This window comes from Parus major, chromosome 27 (genome assembly GCF_001522545.3).
Source record: "Parus major isolate Abel chromosome 27, Parus_major1.1, whole genome shotgun sequence".
NCBI lineage: Eukaryota > Metazoa > Chordata > Aves > Passeriformes > Paridae > Parus > Parus major.
This window is the reverse complement of record NC_031796.1, coordinates 3,157,208-3,178,376: the sequence shown is the minus strand read 5'-3', so window position 1 is coordinate 3,178,376 and position 21,169 is coordinate 3,157,208. Positions and strand designations below refer to the sequence as shown.

The window sequence follows — 21,169 nt, the reverse complement described above, 5'->3', positions numbered from 1 at the left end:
ACACACAGACACACACACACACACACACACAGTCTGTGACTCACACGTGCCATGAGGGAGATGAAAACATTTGGAAGCACCAAGAGCTTTCCCAGCCCTGCCTTGTGAAGCCTCTCAGGGCTCCCAGGATGTTTTTCCCCAGCTCCACCGGCTTTTCGGAGCTCTGCGCTTGTTGAGCTCCTCAGAGCCAGGTGGCCTTGGCAGAGATCAGACATTAAGACAGATCAAAGTGTTGGAAAAGAGGCTACAAAGAATGTCAGACACGAATCAAGGAGATCTCAAGTCAGGATCAAAAGGAGAATTTCCATAGTCAAAGGTCAGACCAAGTGCTCCAGGCATTTTGATGCTGGGAAAGGTCACTGAGCTGATCACAGCTGCCAGGTCCTTCCTCACCGTGTGATTTTTCACCATTATCTGCAGTCAAATGACACTTGAGACACTGAATTTTTTTTCCATCTTCAAAAACAGCCAATATTTACAGTATCTTTCTTTTGTGTCTCGTGCTCTGCTCAGGCAAATCACCTCAGAGGATGCAGAAGTGGCTTTTCTGAAACAATTTATTAATGCCAGAAGCACCAGGCTAAAGTGGGAGCTGAGAACTCAACCCCTCCACTTAAGAAGTGGCTTTCAAGCCTTTGTGGCTCAGCCTTGCCCATGTGCTGTCTGTGCAGCTCACACTGACACTGAGTTACCAGAGCAAAGCACAGCTGCTTTTGGGGAGTGCTCGGTGACACAGATTTCATCACCACACTGCTGAGCTGTGACAACGCTGGTTTTCCCTTTTAATGAGCAACAAGAGTTGTTAATTTGTGCCTCTTCCCAATGCAAAGTGTCACACATGTCCCATGGCACAGGGCAAGGCAGAGCCAAGCCAGCTGCACTGAGATGTTTGAGCCATAAAATCCACTTTCCTGAGATGACAGAAGCTGCCACAACACTGCTGGGCCTTTTCCATGATGTGTCTGCAGCACATGCAGGTGTATTCCTTCCCCTCTGGCTGAGATACAAACCCAGTCCATTCAGTATTGGGCTCTCTCATTCCTAAAATCCATTTATTCCCATTGTTCCCAAGGCTGGGAGGTCCTAGACCAGACCTGAGCTGCACTTCCTTCCTCACTGATTTGGGACCTGGGGTGTTTTGCATCCCTCCTCAGGAGCCAGGGAGAGTTGGGAATGCCAGCGAGCTGGGAAATATTTCTGTCCCTTCCAGCAAACCCCTTTGGTTTAGGTGCTCCTGGGCAGGGGCTGCTCCTCCCCTGCCCTTCCCAGGGCTGCTCTCTTGCTTTGGGGGCTTGGGCTGTAAAACACCCAAACATCCAAGGGCAAGCCAGTGGGGCAGGTCCCAGCCATGGGGCTGCACCCCAAAGCAGTACTTTATGGTGGGAAACCATAAAAAACCAGAAGTGGTTTAAGACATCACTTTGTGTGTCCCTGCATGGTGTGTCCCTGCAGCCTGGGCCATGGAGATACAGAGGGAATGTCACTGTTCCTATCATGTGACATCCAAGAGAGGGATCACAACCCCACCCAAACTCCATCCCCCTGCTGGACCAGGACCAGCCCTGAATCCCCACCCCAAGCCCTGGCACGGGGCTGGCCCTGAGCTGACCATGGTGAGCTTTGGGGTGGGAGGGATGCACGGGAGGCCCTGAGCTCAGCTAAATCTTGCCTGGACCTCGTTACCCCTCTGGGCTATTAATTCATCCTTGGCCAGCCTGCACAGGGCTTGGAGCAGCCTGGGCTGGTGCATGTCCCTGCCCAAGGTGAGATGCTCTCCCAACCCAAACCATTCCATGTATAAATTTCCCCTTCCCTGCCCTCCTCAGCACAGGAGGCTCCAGGCTCTCTCAGCTCTGCTCCTGTGGGGGCTGGGAATTCATCTTTGTGGTTCTCAGGTTTTCTCACCCCTTGTGCCACCAGCTCCCAGTGCCTGATGCCATTAATCCCCCATGAGAACTCCCTAAAGGTGCTCAGGGGTTTTGTGGAAGAAAAACACAGGCTCACTCAACAGGGCATTTCCTGGGAACCTGCAGTAATGAAGGAGCTTAAAAAAAACCAGTAAAAACCCACCAATATTGTGTTAAATATTTCATTTCCACCAGTAGCCAAAACGAAAAATTTCCCATTCCCTGGGGTGGAGGCAGCTACAAGCCCCCCATGGCAGCCAGGGCTGATGGATGATGGATGGAACATCCTGGTAGAGGCCCCCAACCTGCCACACACCCCCCTGGAGGGAACCCTAAAATCCACCCAGTGCTCCTTCCCTCATCCCTGTCATACCACAGGTGGATTAAATGACCTTTAAGGTCCCTTCCAATCCAAACTGTTCAATGATTTTGTGAATTAAATTCACTCAGAATTCAATGTAATTTGAGTTTTTGAAGGGAAGGAAAAGGGTGGGGAGAGTTGGGTCAGGGCATGTGGGGCCTGTGGCTCCTGGTGGCAGCAGAAGGGTGATGGGGACACGTCACAGTCCCCACGTGCTGCTCACCTTCACCTCCCCAACCCCACCCTGCTCTCAGCATTGACAGCACCAGGGATAAACTGCAGCTTCTTCTGCAGCCTCCAATTAACTCACATTTCAGAGCTATTCTGAGCCTGGCAGAGCTTTGGGGAGTCAGAGCCCATCCGGCTCCCGGCTCTGCTGCGGCCGCAAGATGCTGGAGTGTTACATATTTTATAAAAACCACCATGCCAAAAATATGATTCCAAGTCCTTGGCTGGAGCAGAGGAAAGCAGCACATGGGGGTGATGCCAAGAGCCTGGCATTAGAAATGCACCAGCACATAAATAAAATAAGAGCACTTAGGAAGATGAGTGCAGAGCTGCCTCCTGTTTGGGACATCATGGACTCAATTCCTGGGTTGAGAAATAGCAAAAGTTTTTCCTTTTATTTTCTTCCCAGTGCTGCTCCTTTTCCTGGCCCATCTGGGGGAATGAACTCACCAGCCCCACATTTACTGGGGCACATTTGCAATATCCCCCCTCAAAGGATGCTCCCAGCCTGTTCAGCAGCTGCTGATCAAATCCTGCCTGCTGAAGTTTAAGGAAGGTAGAAATTCCACCCCCCCCAAAAAAAATACTTCAGAGGGAATCCAGAACCTTTCAGGCATCTGGGATGTGTTTGTTCAGCATCTGTAAGACTGTGAGGTACAGGGGGCTGATGGAGAGGAGAAATGTGTGGGATTATTCATCAGTTTCCCACTCAAATTTACAAGGGGCAACAGTTTTGGAGTAGCAAGGAGTGGTTGGAACAGCTGATGGATGCTTTACACTGGAAAACAACAGCACAGAGAAGCTCTGCTCTCGCTTTGGTACAGAGAAAACCTCCAGCCATCCCGAGGGATGAGCAGCTCTGCTTTTCCCACTGCAGGGCTGTGAATTAAATGGATATTTTTAGAGCCTGGCAGAGGTCTGAAGCCACAACAAGGGGGAAGCTGCCACGGAGCTCCCAGAGATCACCCAAAATCATGATAGGAAAACAAATAGCATGGACCCTTTTGAAATTCTCTGCTTTCTTCTCATTATTCCTTGGGATCCACCTGTGCCAGTGAGGCTGCCAGGAAGCAGCTGGGATAAGAGAGAGGACAATTTGCTATGGTGGAGTCACCAGCTCGGCTTGCCTGGCTCCAGGGGCTGGAAGCCACAGGGACAACAGCAGCAGGGCTGTGCCCAGCAGAGGGGATGGGAAGCAGGGTTGGCACATCCCACCCCCAGCTCCGGCTCGGTGCCAGCTCACGGGGGGGCTGTGCAGGGCTGGGCGGGCGCTGCAGAGCCGGGGCAAACACTCAGCTCAGCTCAGCTCAGCTCCCTTCTATTCCATGCACATCCCTGCTGAGCTCGTTAAAGCCGGAGCTGGGATGTGCCGGGAGGGCTCTGCCACCCTGGGAAACATCCAGGGCCAGGAGCACGGGCACGGTGCTGGCCAGGGATGGGATGGGATGGATGTGGGGGTGATAAGGGCTCGTTGGGGGTGCTGGAGGGGCGCTGGAAGGATGATGGAGAGCGGCTGCTCCCGGCTCTGCAGCTCGCGGTCGCTATAGCAACCTGCATATCCCTCATCCCATCTGATGCCTCATCGCTGCCAGCCAAGCGGGGCTGCAGAGCAGCGGGACGGGTTCATTCACTGCTCCCCGCAGCCGGGCATCCCCTGGAGAAGCACAAAGCTGCCCGAAGTCCCCTCTCGGGCATTTCCCCACGCCTTTGGGGCCAAAACCAGCTCGTTCCTGGCTGTTAAATCCATGGGTTCTTGCGGAATGGGGGCGCAGAGGGAGGGGGTGCTCGTGGCTCGGTGCCAGCGAGGAAGGCAGCTCCTCCTCCTCCTCCTCTCCCAGCATCCACATGGTGACACTTCAGCTGAGGAAGCTGAATCATCCTTCAATTAATGACAGGCTTTTAAGCTGATGTTGAGGAGTCTCCTCTTAAAAACGCCCCTCTCCAGGGCCAGAAGGGAAATGGCTGGGACACGGGGATTGTTCCACCGCTGGGATTTGTGCTGTCCCTCCCGGGAGCCGTGTGATGGGAGCGATGTGGCAGCAGGGACGCTGCAGGTAGCTCCGGCTCCCTTCAAACACCTTGTCCTGGCAAAGCAAGGACAGCTAAAAACACATCCCCAAGGCTGAGGAACAGGGCAGGGAAGGGTCAGGCTGGGGGTGACGGACGGGAAGGGGAAACAGCACAGTCAGGGTGACTCAGGGCAGATCTCGCATTGCTCCATCACCGCAGCCAGGCTTCCCTTCTGAACCCGCTGCTGCTTCCCTCCGATCCCTGCGGCAAGAGCACAGCCAGGGCCCTTCCGAGAAGCCTGGAGAGACACAGCAAATGTGCAGGGCTTAAAAAGGGGGTTAAACACAGGAGGAGGTCGGAAGAAAGCCAAGGAGCAGCTTGGACTGAGGTTGGTGCTACTGAAAAATCCCTGGGCAGAGCCCAGGGGTCTCAGGAACAAGAACCCAGATCTTGAAGTGACTCAGAGCACTTGGGTTGGGCTGTTTTAAGGATGGTGTCTGAACAGGTTACAGCTGTTCTCGGGGTGGTGGGGGCTGATGAATCTCATCTACACCAAACTTCCCCAAGAGTGCTGCTTTGTAAACAGTCCTGAGGAAATCTGGCCTCTCTCCCAGCACAAAGGATGGGGATGGTGGGCATTAAAGAGAATTTTGGGCAGAAAAGAGAAGAAGAGCAGTAACTGCAGCAGGGAATGAGGTTAAGGGTTAAGGAGGAAGAGGGGGGTTTTAGGAAAGGCAGGAAGGAAGGGTGAGATTGATTGGGCTACAGCAGTCCCATGTCCTATAATGAAGGGAAAAGTTGCTTCCTCCACCAGGTGAAACTGTCCATGAGGGAAAGCCCAGCTCAAACCAGAACTGACATCACCTCTGGATCAGCATTACAGCACCCCAATGACACACTTGGATCCTAATCAAATTTCAGGCATGAGGGAAAACATCCCTGTTCCACTTGGGAGCACTGGGGTGAGCTGGGATTGAAGACACAAAGCCTGGGGAGAACAGAGGCTGGGGCAGTTTTGTAAGGAAGATTTTCTTTCCATCACAAAACTTTAAAGTCAAGGAACAGAGTCCTGCCATTAGTGCAGATATTTAAAAAGAGGAATTTCATTGTGGATTCCTAATGTCCTCTCCAAGGAGCAGGAGCAGTGAGATCAGCCTAAGCTGAGGTGACAGCCGGCCTGGCAGGAGGGTGGCACCAGCCACAGGCACTCCTGGAACACAAACTCAAGCTGAGAAATCCAAATGCACCTCAAACGACCAAGGGCAGCCTGTTCTCTGCATTTCAAGCCAGACAATTCCTGAGAACATCCAAATTTCCCTGTTTCCTTAATATTATGCATTCATGACACTGCAAGGCACCAAGGACGAGGCTCAGAGCAGGGAAATCAATTTTTTATGTGACAGCAGAATGACAGGCAGGGTTTTAAGTGGATTTTGTGTATTCAGAGAGGTTGAGCAGACAATTTGGGGGTTATTATTTCAGGAGCATTTGCTGAGCTGTTCCAGAGTGGTCTCAGTTTCACTTCTGCAAAGTAAAGGGCTCTGAAGCTGCAATCCCAGAATGAAAACACTGGCACTTCTGCTTCCCTTTGTTCTCTTTATTCCCTGATACATTAGCACAATTCACATAGGCAGGAAAAAAAGCAACTTGCTGTGAAGAGAGACAACTACATCTTATTTAAATACCTGACCTATTTCTACTTTTCCTTTGCCTCACTCCACGAGGAGTCTGGATTTGCAGAAATAGCTAAAAAAATGTGTTGGATCATGTGAAAAATGCTCTTCCCTGTGGCAAAGCTGGCATGAAAAACAGGTGCATAAACAAAGAGATTCTTACTTACAGAAATGCAGAGTTTGGGGGGGAAATGCACATTTCCAGGCTGATACCCAGAGTGCTGGAAAGGGACCTCAAATCCCACCCAGTGCCACCCCAGCCATGGCAGGGACACCTCCCACTGTCCCAGGCTGCTCCAGCCCCAATGTCCAGCCTGGCCTTGGGCACTGCCAGGGATCCAGGGGCAGCCCCAGCTGCTCTGGGCACCCTGTGCCAGGGCCTGCCCACCCTGCCAGGGAACAATCCCTGCCCAATATCCCATCCAGCCCTGCCCTCTGCCACTGGGAGCCATTCCCTGGCTCCTGGCCCTCTATCCCTTGTCCCCAGTCCCTCTCCAGCTCTCCTGGAGCCCCTTTAGGCTCTGCAAGGGGCTTTGAGCTCTCCCTGGAGCTTCTCCTCTTCACCGGCTCTCAGCCTTTGCACAACATTTAATTTTCCTGTTGGGGTGTCACTGCAGAACAACAGCTCCATAAACACAGTGTGGACACACAACACCCAAATGTCTGTCACCAGCTGCCTCTCCTGAAAACACAGCCAATCCCACGGGATCTGCCCCAGACCCAGCTTGCTCAGCAGGCAGCTGATCTCACGCTGCAGATCATGGGCTGGATCCACATCCCAGCCCTATCAGGCAGGGTTTTAATGATCTGAGGAAAATCTCATCCAGCTTTTGCAAGGTGATGCCCCAGGAAGGTGCAAGGAGGGTTCAGCCTGAAGGGAGAGGGCCAGTGAAGGGCTGGTGAGTGCCTGTGACCCGGCAGTGAAGCCCCTGGAGCCCCCATGTCCCTGGAAAAACCACGGGTCAGTTCCTGAGCAGGCTTGGGATGCAGCTTGAGAGCAGAGCCATGTTACCAGGCACAGGAAAATGCATTTAATGACTGTCTGGTACAGTTTGTATCCTCAGCTGCAGGAGAATTGATCCTTCTTCCTATCTCTGATTGCAGGGAGGGCAAGTTTTCCCTGAAATGCTATTTTTGAGCCTCTTCCCTTCCCACACTGGACCTGCTGCTCTGCATGGATCAGAGCCAAGGCTGTGATTCCTGGCAATGCCACTGCTGCAACTCCATCAACAGAGTCATCATCCCAAACAAACTGGGACCCTCTGGCCCCCTGGATTCATCCCTCTGGACTCATCCCATCCTTACACAAACACCCCACAGGGATTTGGTGCTGCTGCCAAGGTTGCAAGAAGATGGACCTGGTGATGTGCAGGGTTTTATGCTCCTGGATCAATTTCTCCACAGACAGATAAATTTATCTAAGAATATGACATGGCACGAGATATCCTGAAGGTTTCCAGCCCAAAGGGAACACTGGTCACTTCCAAGGGCTGTGGCAAGGACAGTGACAACAATCCTGATCCTGTCTGTAATTACCAAATGCTGGAGCTTCACCATCAGCAGCTCCATCTCTCAGCAGGCAGAATTTTCACTATTTCTGCTTCCATATTTTGAGGCTGTGCTGGGAGAAATCAGCACTTCTGCACATGGCACTGAGAAATTTGCTACATCAACCAAATGCCTGCAAAGCCAAAGCCATTAACAAATCAAACATCATGGCTCAGACATTCAGCATGAATTTATTTTGCTGCAGTCGTTCCAGCTGAGCAAAATATCTCCCCCCAAACGAGTTCCTAATCAGCCTCCATCCTCCTCCAGGCTCACCACAGTTAAATCTTTCACATTGCTCCTGAAAACTTGAGAAATTGAGCTGTGGACAGGGAAAAATGAGTTGTGGAATAAATGTTTCCCCCAGAAGCAGATGAACTCTTTGTTCCAAGGCTGTCACGTCAGTTCAAGAGGCTCCCTATATGTTTTCTGAAGAGCCTTTGCAGTGACAAGATAAGATGCCACCACTGTGAAATAATCTCTGGGAAAAAGAGCAATTCCTGCTGCCTGAGGGCTCTGCTCCCACTGGGGCTGAGGCAGCTGCAGGGGCCCAAATGCCAAATTAACCCTTCATCTCCACACAACCTGCACAGGGAGCATCTTCCTCCCATCACAACTCTTCCAAACACTTCCCACTGACTTCCCACATGTGGAACTTTCTTCAGTCCAGTTGAAAACTGCACTCAGGACTTTTTGCTCCTCAGGTTTTTGGTGCAGACAGAGGCGGCTGATGGGGTTTTCAGTATAAAAAAAATAAATCAAATCTTTTTGTGAAACTGTTCTCAATCTCATGGCTTTCCCTTCCTGTGTGCAGCACAGTGAACTGACCTCTTCCCCTTGGCAGCTCAGAGCTTCTCTGCCTGCAGCCCTGGAGGCAGAACTCGCTGATGGGAGAAGAGCTGAGGACACCCTGGAGCAGGGGACACAGGGACACAGTGACACCACAGACCTGTCACACCCATGAGCACAGGGAGTGGAGACCAAAAAGTCAGCAGGAAAGGGCAGAGGATGAAAGGCAGCGAGCACAGGTGTGACCCTCGTGGGGCAGTGATCTCTTGGCACAGATCCTGCTCTTACCCAACACTCTGAGTGAGGTTCTGTTACACCACAGGCTGGGAGTGAAGCAATTCTGTGCCTTGCTGGGTGACCCTCCATGGCTTGGCAGAGCAAATGATTTGTTCAGATGACTGGAGAGAGCCTGTCAGAGCCTGAGTGCTGTGAAAACCCTCCTTAAGTCAAGCAAATTTCTCCAGCACTAAAATCCTGCTCCAGCCTCAAGAACCAAACAATTCCTTGGGATCCCTGAGGAACAGAGGGCACAGAAACCTCCTGCTGCCAAGCCCAGTGTGGCATCACTGCCAGGCTCAGAAAAACCCACCTGAGAAGGACCTGGCAGCTTAGAAATCTCTCCTGGGCTTTGGTGAGACTTGGCCCTGCAGCTCTCAGGGAGGTCACGCCTGGTGCAGCAGATGCTGGAAGGAGACCACAGAACCCCTCAATGGTTTGGGCTGAAAGGGACCTTAAAGCCCATCCAGTGCCACCCCTGCCATGGGCAGGGACACCTCCCACTGTCCCAGGCTGCTCCAACCTGGCCTTGGACACTTCCAGGGATCCAGGGGCACTCACAGGTGCTCTGGGCAACCTCTGCCAGGGCCTCACCACCCTCACATGGAGGATTTTCTTCCCAATATCTCTGACCTGTCCCTGCCCTCTGGCATTCCCTGTGTCCTGTCACTGCATCTTTTTGGAGCAGCTTTTCCCAAAGGTGATGACACTCACCTGACTCTCTCTGGGTGGATGCACCTTCCCATGACTCCACTCAGGGAAGAAGCAGCTACCTTTAAATTGCTGCCTATAATTATTGAAGAATTCCTGCAGCATGAGAGGGGAACAGCTGGAATTACTGGCTGGAATTATGTGGAATTATGTGGAAACTCTGGTGACCAGGAGAAAGCAGCTGCTGACAGGTAATTCTGAGCTCCTTGGGCAGACACCGAGGTCACTCTTGGCTCTTTCTGTCCCTTCCACAAGAGCTGAGCTGCTGCCAGCAACAGGCAGCATAATTAAGGATAATTAATCTGCAGTTCTGTGCTGAAACCTTTGCAAAGACTTCCCAAGTTCTGGGGGGTCTTTCCCAACAGAAATAATTCTGTGATATTTCACATCCTCCATCACCTCTGGAGTGTGACCCACGAGTGCTGCTGCAGGGGTGAGAGGGGAGCTCAGTCCTTGGGGAAGACCTGGGGATGCAGGAGCAGGACCTGGGAATGTTGAGATCCCAGCAGCCTGCAAGTGTATCTACAACTTTAAAAGCTGTTGTCTGGTTTTTTTGCTGTTGTTATTTGTGGTTTTTTTAATATAACGTTTAAATTATATTAAAATATAGTATATGTATAAATATATATAAAATATAACATATTATTAGCAAATTCTGATTTTGCTGTGCACACAGGGAAAAGCTCCCCAGCCTGAGTCAGTCACTGCAGCCTCTGATTTTTTCACTTCACTGTCTGCAGGTACTTCTGTCTCACCCCAGCAGGCTCTGCATTAACTCACCCCATAAACAACACATCCCGTGACCCCAAATCCACCCTGTGACTCCAAATCCATCCAGCTCTACCAGGTACTCAATGCTCTTGTGCCAAGAGGATGAGGCACACATCCAAACTCTTCCCATTATTGGGATGAAGCATTTGAAGGTGGAGGTGTGAAGTGAGGGGAACAAGAGGCTCTCCCCGAGGATTCCATGGTTGCACTGGATGATTTTAAAGGACTTTTCCAAGCTAAGGGATTCCGTGGTTTTGCTCTGCCCCTTGGGTAATTGCTGGCTGATTATCCCATTTCCCCCTGAGCACTCCAGATCTGCTCCAGAGATAAATTCAGAGTTATCCCACTTGAGAGAAAGGAGCAAGTGGGACCAGGAGCTGATTAACAGCCCCACATGGAGCCATCGTGTCCTGGGATTTCCACTCTGGAGCAGGAGCCCGAGCCCCAGCAGTGGGAGCAGCTGTTAACACCAGGGTCAGGAAAGCCATTTGAGCTGTATATTGAATTTCCAAGGCATGCTGCCTGGGATGGGGCTGGGCAGGAGGAGAGGCTCCTGTTCCCATCTGCAATCCCTGGGCATGGCAGCACAGCAGCTGCTGTGGGAGGTGTAAGGCACTGAAGTAAACGAATAAAGGAAAGTCACCTTACTGGTAATTTCCAGTACCTTTCACTGGTACCTTACTGGTTAACTCAGAGCCTCTGTGCCCCAGAGAAGGTCTGAGAGCCCCCAGCTCCCAATCCTTGTTCCCCAGAAGGCAGGATGAGAAAACTCAATTTATGCAAAGCCCCTCTTTCCATGCACTATCGATTTCAAAGCAGCCAGTTGCTGTTTGGGAATGGGAAGCTCCTGAAGCAGGCAGGATTTCCCTGTGGAATTATCCTGGTGCCTGTCTCAAATTCCCAGCCCGGGGCAAGAGGCCCCCTGAGCTGTCACTGGGTTCTCCACAGAGCTCAGGCTCCCCTGCAGCTCCCACTGACATTTAACAGCACCTGGGGAGTGCAGAGGGGGCAGTGGGCTCCTCTTGGCCTGAAAGGTCCCTGTGCCCTCCTGTTCCAGCCAGACCCATCCCCATCGCTCTCTCCTGGGCTGCTGGAAAATCCCCAATGTTTCCTGCTGACCAAGCTGAGCCTGAGAGGAGAACTGGAGCCTCCCACACTGCAGAGCTTTGCCTGGAGAAGCTGCAGAGCAGCACCTCTGTGTCCTCTTTCACACAGGAAACCACAACCCAAACCCAGCCCTGCCCTGGACTCGCAGGCTGCAGCCTCTGCAGGCAGCTGGGTCCCACCTTCCCAAAGTGTCACTGTCTGGCTGTTCCTGTACAGCAGGAGCACTGTAAGATCATGGAATGGTTTGGGTTGGGAGGGATCTCAAATCCCACCCATTCCAGCCCAGCCATGGCAGGGACACCTCCCACTGTCCCAGGCTGCTCCAGCCCCAATGTCCAGCCTGGCCTTGGGCACTGCCAGGGATCCAGGGGCAGCCCCAGCTGCTCTGGGCACCCTGTGCCAGGGCCTGCCCACCCTGCCAGGGAACAATCCCTGCCCAATATCCCATCCAGCCCTGCTGTCTTTCAGTTTGAAGCCATTCCCTTGCCCCATCACTATGGATGTGATCACTGCACTACTGCTCTCACTCATCACCACACTCCAGATGTGAACAGGTAAAACTCCTGCTGCCTCTGACTGTATCTGCCTCCACCTGCCTTTTCTCCTCAGGTTTATTTGATGAAGGAAAGACAGAAGGCAAATGATGGGATGGTTTGGCCATGAACAGAATGACAGCTTTGAAAAGGATTTTCCCAAAATTCCACTTTTGCCTGTGAAAGCAGCTCTGAAGGGAAGTTGTTGCCTCTGAGGTGCCACTTCACAGCCTTTAAGGACAAGGAGATGTTGATCCTAATCCAGAGGAATTGAAGATTTCCCTAGAGGCTTCCAGGCACAGGACCACGAGACATCAACAGCTCCACTAATGCTGGAATCAGGATGGAGAGAAAAGCTCCAGGAACACCCCCCTGCAGCTGGGACAGAGCATGTTCACAGGGCAGCACCTCCCACATCCCAGCCCTGGGACACAGGGAAAAGCAGGGACTGGGAAAATAGAAATGGTTGATGGATTTGCTGCTGAGCCAGGGATGTGCCTGTGCTCATTCCTGATGCCCTGAGCTCCTCCTGAAGCAAGAGCAGCAGGAAGAGCAGGGCAGGGAGTGGCTGTGGTGCCTGGCAAAGGGGACAGCCCTGGTTCCAAACCCCAGGGTAGAGCCTCTGGCTCCAGGAGCACTGCAGGAGATGGGATGGTGCTGCTGGAAGAGGATTGTGGCACCTCCTGCCTGTGGAACTCCGACCTGGGGCTGCTCCTGCCTCTCCTCCTCACCTTTATCTCCTCATCTGTGGGATACAAAGGAGAGGAAAACCCAGGGATGAGCTGTCTGCTGCTTGGTTGCACAAGGACACGGAGAAAAAAAAAGGGAGAAGAGGGTGCTGTGCTATTTTGAGCTGCCTCCTCCTCAATTCCTAGGGGTGGAATTTTACCTCTGGAGTGTTGATTGCTTTGTAGGAAGGATTTAAAGACTACTTACACAAAAATGATAATTAAAACCTAAATTAAACCTAGGCCTAGTCAATACTTCCCATTTCCATTGTTCTCAAAGTGCAAAATAACATTTCCATTTTGCCATAGAGATTTACTGGCCTTTTTCAACCATTTCACTAAAACAAACTCAAAATGCTGGGTTTGAAAATGATAAGTCTGTAGAAAGCCCCACTGGCAATAAGCTTCCAGCATGATTCCTTAACTCTGCAGCATCCAAACTCACTTCAAATTAAAAGAATTTTGAAGCACTGTCATTACTTTGATTACTAAATCAACAACTTGATTTAGTAAAATCACTGGCAGCTCACAAAGAATTAACAAGAACAATTAACAAGTGTTGGCAGTTATATTTAGTGTTTTGGAACTATATTTACAAACTGAACTCAGCCTAGAATCAATACAGTTGAAATCCCACCTCAACTCATTCTTTGAACATTTCTGCTTTTACTTTGGAAGACCAGAAAATGCTCAAAATAAGGGGAATATCCTCTAAAGTAGAGACCAAACCAATGGTTGGACTCAATTATCTTGTGGTTTCTCCCACAATTTGTGATTCTGTGAAAGTTTAATGCTCATTACCTGGGACAAAATGTCTTTGGTAAATCAAGAGCCCAGAAAAATCATCTTCCAAACAATCTACTCCAGCCCCTCTGCCCTTGTGTCAGTAGACAGGAGAAATTAAATTAATAAGTGGATATTTAGAGCTGAAAACTGGGGGCATCAGCCCCAGCAGGGCTTGGCAGGTTGGGAGTGGAAAGGGCTCTGCCAGCTCTGCCCAAGCTCTGGTTGGATTTAATCAGCTGTTGGGTTTGGATAATGTCAGGCAGTGCAGACTGTGCCTCCTTATAGAATCTTAAGTGCAAACAGATTTTGTGAATAAGCACTTTCAAATCATAAGTGGGCTTTTTGTTAATAAATGTCAATAATCAGTTGCTGTAGCAACGGGGATTGATCCCCTGGCTACAGAAAAGGAGGGAGAAGAGCTTCTATTTCTTTGTACAATTTCTACCCATCTGCTCTGCCAGAAACCCAATGGAATTAGGGGGTTCTTGGCACGTGGGTCTGGGATGGCTTCACCCAAACCCTGCTGGGGGAACTGGGAGGGGACGGTGCAGCCAATGCTCCCAGGGATGCTCCCCATGGGGCAGGAACATTTAACTGCTCCACTCCTTTCCTGCTGGAAAACTCCTTGGTGCTGCTCAGGAGCCAAATGAACCTTGTCCAGGTGAGGAAAGGCTCAGGTGAGACCTCACAGGTGAGAGGGACAGGCTCACGTGTGGCTCTGACCGGAGCTGCCGGACACGAGCACCAAACCACAGCCGTGGCCAAAACCTATTCTGGGCAGTAATAAAGCAGCACTGGCTGTGGTTTAACAGCTTAGCTCGAGGAGCTCCTCCATGGAGTGAAAATGAAAGCAGGCACAGAGCCAAGCCCTGATGCTGCTCAGGTCCATCTGCGCTCCCGCCCGCCCCAGGCGAGCGCAGCAAACGCTCACAAAGAGGGGTTTTTAAAATAAAAGAGTGAACGTGGCTGTTGGCCAGCAAGAGATGGAGCAGTGGGCAGCAAAACGCTGGGAGTGTGGTGGGAGGGAGGGGAAGAGGGACAGGGGGACACCTGGGTGAGCTCCACCCCACATCCTCCCCCTCTGCTGTCCTGATGGGTGCTGGGCAGGAGCAATTCACCCTCAGCTCTGCTCCTTTGGAACCACTCAGATGGCAGCAGGGAAGTAAAAAAGAACAATTTTGTCCCTGTTCTCCACAGCTCTGAAGCTCCATCAACTTCTGCTCCCCCCATCCTGCCTCTCCTGCAGGGATGGCTCTTCCCCACAGCTCCATTTCAAACACAAACCAGGGGGGTTTTGGTGAGGCAGAAAAAGGTGCCCAGGGGGTGCCCCTTGGTCCCTGTTCTGGAACCAGGCACCCCCTGGAAACTTCTAAACCCTTCCTTGGTCACCATCCCTCAGCACTCCAGGCAGATCTTACCTGGAGGAACTAAAAAGATTCTACTGGAGTTTGGTCCCAAGGTTCAGCATCGTGATTCTCATCCCTGGGGCTGCCTGGCATTCCCTGGCATTCCCTGGCATTCTCTGGCATTCCCTGGCATTCCCTGGCATTCCCTGGCATTCCCTGGCATTCCTTGGCATTCCCTGGCACTCCCTGGCATTCTCTGGCATTCCCTGGCATTCCATGGAATTCCCTGGCATTCCCTGGCATTCCATGGAATTCCCTGGCATTCCTTGGCATTCCATGGAATTCTATAGAATTCCCTGGCATTCTCTGGCATTCCATGGAATTCCTTGGCATTCCCTGGCATTCCCTGGTATTCCCTGGAATTCCCTGGCATTCTCTGGCATTCCTTGGCATTCCCTGGTATTTCCTAGCATTCCCTGGCATTCCTTGGCATTCCATGGAATTCCCTGGCATTCCATGGAATTCCCTGGCATTCCCTGGCATTTCTTGGCGTTCCCTGGCATTCCCTGGCCCTTCCCCAGCTCAGCACCAGCAGCACACACACATGGGACATACGGGATATGGGATGGTTTGAAGTTGGAAGATTGGGAAATGAACAAAAAAATCTTGATTTGGTGTCAAAGCTTCTTTCATGGCCCTGAAGAAATGGTGACAAATACTGGAAAACTGGGAGAACATTTCTGTGTGTTCACAATCAACCCAGCTCTGAGACAATAAACTGACAGACTGACCTGACCAAGTGCTAACATGGTTTGGTTTCCTGCATTTTAAATCACTTTTGTAGCTCTGCTGTGAAAGCATTTTTATCACATCCTTTTCTACGTCCCTCTGTGGAGAGCAGCAGTCAGTTCCATCCTTTAGGAAATGTTACTGGGATCAAATACTCTGAAATCCCCCACTGCCATAAATACACAGAATTTCTTTGGTCATGGTGTCAGGAGATCCTTTTTTGCATCCTGAAGTTGCAGGGGCACATTGCTGTGATGGGGAATTGCTGGTTTGAGCGAGCACAGATCTCTGACCTGCCTCCATTTTCCTCTTTGAGAATTATCAAGGGCTTCCCTAATCACACATCTTCCCAGAATTACCTTTCTCTGATGGGATCTCTCTGGATAATGTGTTTAAGTTCTTCCAGCTCTGTTGGCAGCACCTCCCTGGTTTTATCCTTGCAAAGAGGATCTTCAAGGAGATGTTCTACTCAACATCCCCCTGTGATCCTGGAGAGCAGTTCAGGGTTGCCTCCAGACAGCCCCCAGAGGTTCCCCCTCACAAGCCCTGACTCAGGCAGGTTTAGAATTTCCAATGAAATCAGCCTGAGAATGAGTCAGGAGCTGAAGCTTTAGCAGAGGATGTTCACAGAGGCCAAGGAAGGGCTTTGCTTGAACCATGGGAAGCTTTTGTTTCCCAGTCCAGGGTCTGGGCTCCTGCACTCCCTGAATCACCTCCACACGTGGGATATGAACCACCCTGAGCTGAGGGACACGAGTGCCCAAACCTGCCAGGGGACAACTGGCACCAGGAAAAGGACCTCAGCACCACCTCCCACCTCCCACTGGGTCCTAATGCCACCTGGAAGCAGATTTTCCCTATGGATATCATCTGTGAACGCTTCCAGCAGCTTCTCTGGGCTGGGAGACCCCTGGGAGATCCTGGGAGAGGATCTCATCTGCTTCCTCCTGTTGCCTGTGGTGCCACCTCCACACTTGCTCTTGAATTTTATGTAGAAGAAAGTCGATAAAAAAGAAGTTGGAAACTCCAGAGTAAAGATTTTGGCTGAAAAGCAGAACTGTGAAAGCTCAGTCCTGAAGGAGCCCAGTTGGAATTCTGGAGGCAAAGGTGTCTGCAGGGGTTTTCCAATGTACAGCAAACACTCCTCCAGGCCCAGATGTTTCCCAGGCATCCCCATCCATTTCCAGGGCTGGGATGCTGAGGCAATAACTCCTGGTGGGAACACCAGCAGTCTGATATCAGACTATTATCATTTGTTTGAAAAGAGCTGCAGGACAGGAACAAAAAGCCCCCATCAGCTGGGACTTTTTATCCTTTCCACTCCTAATTTACTGGGAAGTTTCTGTACCACAATCTCTGCACTGATTGCACCACCAGGGACAGCTCACCAGGCTCTTGGCCCAGTCTGGGAGGATTTTGTGTATTTTATGTATCTGTATTTTAATTTCCATCATCCCAAAGATACCACTTAGCTACCTGAGAAACTGGAGTTTATGAAGAGACTGGGGAGAAGAAGCCACTGCCAGGACATGTCTCTCCTAATGCTGGGGGATTATAAAGTGGGAATCTATTATCCCATCTTTTTGTTTGATGCTGATAATTAACATTTATCACATTAACTGCAGAGAACCTCTCTGCCACGTTTTGCTTCAGCTCAAACAACCACCTCCAATGCCAAGAGCTGAGGTTGTTGCAGCAGCAGCTCCCTGTGGGGTCACCCTGAGGATACCCCTGACCATCCACATGGGAATTTGGAGGAGGAAACCTCCAACCTTGATCCCAGCCATGTGGCAAAGCCAACCCTGCCAATCCAAACTGGGACTGTTGTGTAGCCTGGGTTTGTTTCCAGCAGAAATTCAGAATGGAGGTTATGAAACAAATGCCAGCCTTTTCTGAGCTGCACAAGCAATCCCAGCCCTGAGCACTGCACATCCCCAACTCCCCCATGGAAGATCTGGGGAAGGTGGGAGTGTGAGCACACTGTGGGAGCTCTTTGGGAAGTTCAGGTTCCTGTTTTGACCAGCTGAGCTCCTGTTTGCATCAACAAATGGACACTGGAAGTGTTCAAGGCCAGGTTGGACGGGCCTTAGAGCACCCTGGGATAGTGGAAGATGTCCCTGGATGAACTTTAAGGTCCTTTCCAACACAAGCTGTTCTCTGATTCTGCTACATTCAATCATTTTTACACATTCATGTTGTAATGTGAGTTGTTGCTAAGCACATAACGAAATACCCAAGATAAAATAATTTATTGTATTTTTTTAAGCCTTACTCCACTGGCAAGAGCCCGAGCAGATTTTGGCTGCTGGTGTCTCAAACCCTTCATTTTGGGGGTTTCTCAAAGGATCATTTTGCTCTGGAATATGATGGTGGCTCCTGGTGTTCCTCACACACAGGGTGAGGCTCCACAGCTCGTCCCAGCACTGCTGCTGTGCCAGGGACAAACCCAGGGCTGTGCCAGGGACAGGGACAAACCCCAGAGCTGTGCCAGGGACAAGGACAAACCCCAGAGCTGGGACAGGGAGAGGGACAAGCCCCAGAGCTGGGACAGGGACAGGGACAAACCCCAGAGCTGTGCCAGGGACAGGGACAAACCCAGAGCTGTGCCAGGGACAAGGACAAACCCAGGGCTGTGCCAGGAGGGATGCTCCAAAGCTGGAGCACACAGGAGCAGTCCCACCAAAATCCTTCCTGGGAGAAAACAAACACAAAGTGGGGCACAACTGCAGAGAGGTCACAGTGATGGGGGAACGAGCACTGCTCAAAAAGGAGAAAAACCACAAAAAAGAGAACTTGCTTCAACTTTAGGGAACACAGGACACTCTGCTGGGAAGGGGATGGCTCTTCCACCAAGAGCCATCCCCTGGCCAAAGGAGCGCTGTGGCCATGTGTGAGGCAGCCCAGCCTGTCCCGTGTCTCCCCATAGGATGTGCCCAGACCTGCAGCTCCAAGAGTTCCAGGCAGGAATTATGATGCATCCCAAGTGCATCCCTTCCCCTCCAGCAAACACTGTCTGCTTTCATGTCAGACCTCAGGTCCCAGCAAACACGCCGAGGTAATTGCAGGGACGCAGAAAAACACCCAGGAAAAAGCAGTGTTTGGCCAGGGCTGAGAGACAGAGGTGGAGCTGTCATCAGACATGAAAATCATGCAGAGAGAGCTGGGGGCATGAGCAGGAGGAAAACCAGGACAATAAAAACGTAATATGAACTATATAAAACCAGATTTTAATCACATAGAACCATAGAACATCCTGAGCTGGAAGGGACCCATGAGGATCACGCAGGCCCTGCACAGACACCCCAACAATCCCTGTCCAAATGCTCTTGGAGCTCACTGGAGCTGGGACCATTCTCTGGGCAGCCTGATCTCTGTTTATCTGAGCAGAAATTTCCTCCTGGTCCATGTTTGCTGAACACAAACATGGACACAAAGCTCCCCCTGAACTCCTGAGTTCTGAGACCTTTGGCAGAGCTGTGACCTGGGGGAGGGCAGGGAACACTTTGTGTCCCAAGCAAGGCCATCACACAAATGCCATAAAACAGCAGCAACACAGGGAGGAAAATATTTCCACTCTGAAGGTCAGAATCCAAGTGAAAAAGATAAATATTCTTACACTGCAACCTGCTGTGAGGTCTGGGCCATAGCAGGGGACACTGGGGACCTGGAGCTGGCACCTACAAACAGGCAGGAAGGGGAAATTTGTGAATTAAATTCTCTTTAGTCTTGGGCCTGAGACTGAATTCTGAAGTGAAATAAGTCAATTAAATAGAGTTCAAAGTATTTATCCTGTCTTAGCCTAAATCAGTTTTAATAACAGGTTTGTGTGCCAAGGGTTTAATGGCTTCAGCAAAAATATCTCCAATGTACCAGATGAAATAACTCCGTGTAGGAGCCCTACAAACTCCAACCCACCTTCTAATAATAAACTGTTTCAGGCTTTCATTTTCTAAATTGTTCTGTGTCCTCTGGAGAGGTTCCCTTGAACCTGCTGCATAATGAGAGATTGCAATAAATCTTGTCAAACCAGACAAACACCACGAAATTTTAATTTTACTTTTAAATTGCAGCTGAGTGCTCCAGTAGATGTTATTTTTTGGTAACTGCCACATAACTAAGGCGGAGGAGCTTGCTTATTTTTAACAGGAGAGTGTTATTGTCTCCATGTGTTAAAATATTTAGATGTCTATAAAAAAATTCAGCCTTTATAGATGCAGAGATGGGTTTGCTTCCCCTGCTGTAGCTCTGGCCAGTAAGGGAGAGAAAATACAGGAGATAAGGGAGGAAAATACAATAATTGGAAAGGATGCTTTACCCCCATGGTAAGAGAGGCTTCTTTTTTCAATATGGAAAATTTTCTGTACCAATAATCAGCTTTTCAGCATGGAAGATCCCTCCATACCTGTCCCACCGTGGTGCTGCACAGCCTGAGCCGTGGCTGAAGCTTGGCAGGGGGCTGAGAAGCAAAATTACTTTTATTGTTAAATCACACACCAAGAAAACCCCCCCAGATTGTTGGGACTTGTCAGAAATGGGATTTTTGGTGCTGTTTCCCCGTTTCTGCAGAGCACTGAGGAATCTGCACACTCAGGGCTTCTCTCCACACACTGTCCTGAGCACATGGAGATAAAAATGAGGGACCTCAGCGTCCCTTGGAGCCCACGGGGATGCAGGAGGGCACTGACACATCTCATCCCAGCTCTAGGAATCCCATGCAATTCCCATAGGGATGGCTCCCCATGGAATAAGGGATGCCCCAGCCCACCAAGCATCTCCATGTTATCGTTATCATTGTTATTGTTTAGGATTTGGAGATGAACTCGATCACTGAGGTGATGTGACAGTGACTGCTGGGATGCTGCTGTTGTTGCCATGGTGATTGTCCCTGCTCTGGGGACCCCAAAATCCCCATCAGCCCTCCCAGGCACCGCTGCCACCGTGTGCAGCAGGAAGGATTTGTTTTCCCTCCTCTTTGCCACAGGAGAAGCACATCTGTATCCCCAGCCCCCGCTGTCCCTCCCGCCCTGTCCTCCCTGGCTCTGCTCCAGCTGGTTCCTAGAAAGGCTGAAACAAAATCTGCTCTGGCTGTCACAGGAGATCCCTGCAGGGCATCACCCTTGGCCCAAGTGACAGGATCACCCCCAAGGCCACCAGCAGCCATCTGACCCTCTGGGCTACCTGGAGAAAAACATTCTGAGTTTTAACTGGCATGGCCTGACCTCCTGTGCCTGCAAAGTTAGGAAAGCTCGTTCAAATATTCCACAATACCAAGTGGTTTTTGGAAAAAAGCAAACAAACACAACTTGGATTTGTGTTAACACTTAAGGGACCCTTAATTCAGTCACCTCAATCAACCTGAGCTCCCCTGCACTGTGCTGGGATGCTTGTGCCCAATCTAACACATCCCTGTGGGCAGGGGAAAGGATAAATACTTGAATGGTTATGCTGGAGAGGAGACTGAGCTGGGCAGGACTGAACGGGACCAGAGCCAGGCAGGGACAGGCAGGGACAGAAGAACAGACAGGGACAGACAGGGACACCCCAGGCAGGGACAGACAGGACAGACAGGGACAGGCAGGGACAGACAGGACAGACAGGGACAGAAG

At 50.8% G+C, this 21,169-nt stretch overlaps 1 protein-coding gene and 2 long non-coding RNA genes across 3 annotated transcripts in view; 2 read left to right on the top strand and 1 right to left on the bottom strand.

Moving 5' to 3' along the window:
* Nucleotides 1-21,169, bottom strand: part of MYO1D (myosin ID) — a 155,826-nt gene that overhangs the window by 11,377 nt on the left and 123,280 nt on the right. The window lies entirely within an intron of this gene.
* LOC107215278 lies at nucleotides 4,717-8,508 on the top strand. Its single transcript, XR_001525138.3, has 2 exons — nucleotides 4,717-4,894; nucleotides 7,284-8,508. It is a non-coding gene; the product is annotated as an uncharacterized LOC107215278 (long non-coding RNA).
* LOC117245551 lies at nucleotides 9,558-13,066 on the top strand. Its single transcript, XR_004500321.1, has 3 exons — nucleotides 9,558-9,694; nucleotides 10,244-10,350; nucleotides 11,991-13,066. It is a non-coding gene; the product is annotated as an uncharacterized LOC117245551 (long non-coding RNA).